The sequence below is a fragment of the Salvelinus namaycush genome, unplaced genomic scaffold (genome assembly GCF_016432855.1).
Source record: "Salvelinus namaycush isolate Seneca unplaced genomic scaffold, SaNama_1.0 Scaffold49, whole genome shotgun sequence".
Lineage (NCBI taxonomy): Eukaryota > Metazoa > Chordata > Actinopteri > Salmoniformes > Salmonidae > Salvelinus > Salvelinus namaycush.
In genome coordinates this window covers 97,091-100,911 of record NW_024061186.1, presented here as the reverse complement: position 1 = coordinate 100,911, position 3,821 = coordinate 97,091, and the positions used below count along the sequence as shown (strand labels likewise).

General features: G+C 43.6%; 1 pseudogene; it reads left to right on the top strand.

The window, feature by feature from the left end:
- Positions 1-626: 626 nt before the first annotated feature.
- LOC120041622 lies at positions 627-2,720 on the top strand (annotated as a pseudogene).
- The last annotated feature ends 1,101 nt before the right edge of the window (positions 2,721-3,821 follow it).

Here is a 3,821-nt window from a genome sequence, read left to right as displayed (position 1 = left end):
CTGTTCTCCAAATAGTATTTTAGAGTTTATAGAACAGTAAATTAGTAAATTAGCTTCAACTGGTGGAGGGATTCTACACACCCCATTTAGCCATACCCTAGGTTTAGCTGTATTTCTACACATCCCATTTAGCCATGCCCTAGGTTTAGCTGTATTTCTACACACCCCATTTAGCCATGCCCTAGGTTTAGCTGTATTTCTACACACCCCATTTAGTCATACCCTAGGTTTAGCTGTATTTCTACACACCCCATTTAGTCATACCCTAGGTTTAGCTGTATTTCTACACACCCCATTTAGCCATACCCTAGGTTTAGCTGTATTTATACACATCCCATTTAGCCATACCCTAGGTTTAGCTGTATTTCTACACACCCCATTTAGCCATACCCTAGGTTTAGCTGTATTTCTACACAGCCCATTTAGCCATACCCTAGGTTTAGCTGTATTTCTACACACCCCATTTAGCCATACCCTGCGTGCAAAACAAAACACATAACAGCTAATAACGTAGCTAAATATTAACATTATCCCCAATCGAGATATCTGCTCGTCGTTTCAGCTCCAACTGAACTTAAAGGTGCATTTCAGACACACATCTTCGTGGCTTCAGGATGTACTGTACTCAGACTGTCTAGCTCTAGCTAATAACACAGCATAGTAGGCTATTGGTTGACAGACAGCCGCTAATCAGATCACATCACCGCCAGATAATTAACTAAAGATGCTGAAAATGGAGGGACTCGAGCTGAAGATGGACCCGGAAGAGATGAAGATGTGGTGTCTTCGGTCAGGAACTTTCTCCTCCATGTCGCCCTGCTCCGAGTCAGTAAGTACTGGACCAGAAGCTAGTCGGGTTTCCCTATGATGTCAACTGTGTAGCCTGGCAGGTCCCAGATCTGTTTGTGTTTTTGCCCAGTGTCATGTATTCATGTCTAAATACATGGCTCTGCTTTGGTCTATTCCATTGATATTGTCAAACTGAACATTACATTGAACATGTGAGTCATTTAGCAGACGCTCTTATCCAGAGAGACTTACAGTAGTGAGTGGATACATTTTCATACGTTGCATTGGCAGGACAATTCCATTAGTAGTTGGGAGGAGAGCAGAAACAGCCTAACACCTACGCTGATACTGTGTAACCTGTCTGCAGTCAACCAGCCATCCAGACTGAAGTGAAGGCCTTATTACAGAATGAAAACACCTTCTCTTTCGTCGGCATGGCAACCTGTAAACATGTCAGTGGTGTCACAATGTTGCACAACAGCAGCAGAACATTGGATGGAGGGTCATTGTATCATTACACAGTGTCACTGTCAATTATACTGTATTGTAGCCAGCAGCATACCACCCTGCATACCACTGCTGGCTTGCTTCTGAAGCTAAGCAGGGTTGGTCCTGGTCAGTCCCTGGATGGGAGACCAGATGCTGCTGGAAGTGGTGTTGGAGGGCCAGTAGGAGGCACTCTTTCCTCTGGTCTAAAAAATATCCCAATTCCCCAGGGCAGTGATTGGGGACACTGCCCTGTGTAGGGTGCTGTCTTTCGGATGGGACGTTAAACGGGTGTCCTGACTCTCTGAGGTCATTAAAGATCCCATGGCACTTATCGTAAGAGTAGGGGTGTTAACCCCGGTAAATTCCCAATCTGGCCCTCAAACCATCATGGTCACCTAATAATCCCCAGTTTACAATTGACTCATTCATCCCCTTCCTCTCCCCTGTAACTATTCCCCAGGTCGTTGCTGCAAATGAGAATGTGTTCTCAGTCAACTTACCTGGTAAAATAACGGTAAAATAAAAAATAAATAAAATAAATTGGTACATGTGGTATTACAATACATTAGAAGATCTGTAGACGGCAGCATTGAAACAATTTACAACACATAGTCAACTAGCAACCTACTCTGTTTCAGTGCTGTTTAAATATTCCACTTATTTTATTCTGCTGTTGGAGGCCATCAGTAGAGACAGTCAGGAAAATAGTCTTTGTAGCGAGTTTTTTACTGTCAAAGCATGGGAAGTGTGTCTATATAGGTAAGTACATATACAATTAGGATGTTACTTTAAGGTCAAATGTAATGTAACTGTCTAGTTGTGAAGAGAATCTAAATATGTTGTTTATTTATCCCCTCTCCATTCTACCACCATACGTTCTGTTGTTTACTGATCTCCTCTCCATTCTAGCACCATACATTCTGTTTACTTATCTCCTCTCCATTCTAGCACCATACGTTCTGTTTACTGATCTCCTCTCCATTCTAGCACCATACGTTCTGTTGTTTACTGATCTCCTCTCCATTCTAGCACCATACGTTCTGTTGTTTACTGATCTCCTCTCCATTCAAGCACCATACGTTCTGTTGTTTACTGATCTCCTCTCCATTCTAGCACCATACGTTCTGTTGTTTACTGATCTCCTCTCCATTCAAGCACCATACGTTCTGTTGTTTACTGATCTCCTCTCCATTCTAGCACCATACGTTCTGTTGTTTACTGATCTCCTCTCCATTCTAGCACCATACGTTCTGTTGTTTACTGATCTCCTCTCCATTCTAGCACTATACGTTCTGTTGTTTACTGATCTCCTCTCCATTCTAGCACCATACGTTCTGTTGTTTACTGATCTCCTCTCCATTCTAGCACCATACGTTCTGTTGTTTACTGATCTCCTCTCCATTCTAGCACCATACGTTCTTCAGAAGCTGGACAGCATATGAATAGAATCCATCTTCTCTCAGTCTCGACCCTCAAGACCTACATCACACAAGATGCTTCAGAAAAACAACAACTGTAACGAATGTCGCTGGGATAAGGAGAAGAGGACCGAGGTGCAGCGTGGTAAGTATTCTGAATACGTCCAACAGGGACAACCCTGACAACAACAACAAGCTGGAGAAGTTGCTACCCAACAGGAACAACCATGACAACAACAACAAGCTGGTGAAGTTGCTACCCAACAGGAACAACCATGACAACAACAACAAGCTGGTGAAGTTGCTACCCAACAGGAACAACCATGACAACGACAACAACAACAAGCTGGTGAAGTTGCTACCCAACAGGAACAACCATGACAACAACAACAAGCTGGTGAAGTTGCTACCCAACAGGAACAACCATGACAACAACAACAAGCTGGTGAAGTTGCTACCCAAGAGGAACAACCATGACAACAACAACAAGCTGGTGAAGTTGCTACCCAACAGGAACAATCATGACAACAACAACAAGCTGGTGAAGTTGCTACCCAACAGGAACAACCCTGACAACAACAACAACAACAACAAGCTGGTGAAGTTGCTACCCAACAGGAACAACCCTGACAACAACAACAACAAGCTGGTGAAGTTGCTACCCAACAGGAACAACCATGACGACAACAACAACAACAAGCTGGTGAAGTTGCTACCCAACAGTAACAACCATGACAACAACAACAACAAGTTGGTGAAGTTGCTACCCAACAGGAACAACCATGACAACAACAACAACAAGCTGATGAAGTTGCTACCCAACAGGAACAACCCTGACAACAACAACAACAAGCTGGTGAAGTTGCTACCCAACAGGAACAACCATGACAACAACAACAACAAGCTGGTGAAGTTGCTACCCAACAGGAACAACCCTGACAACAACAACAACAAGCTGGTGAAGTTGCTACCCAACAGGAACAACCATGACAACAACAACAACAAGCTGATGAAGTTGCTACCCAACAGGAACAACCATGACGACAACAACAACAACAAGCTGGTGAAGTTGCTACCCAACAGGAACAACCATGACAACAACAACAAGCTGGTGAAGTTGCTACC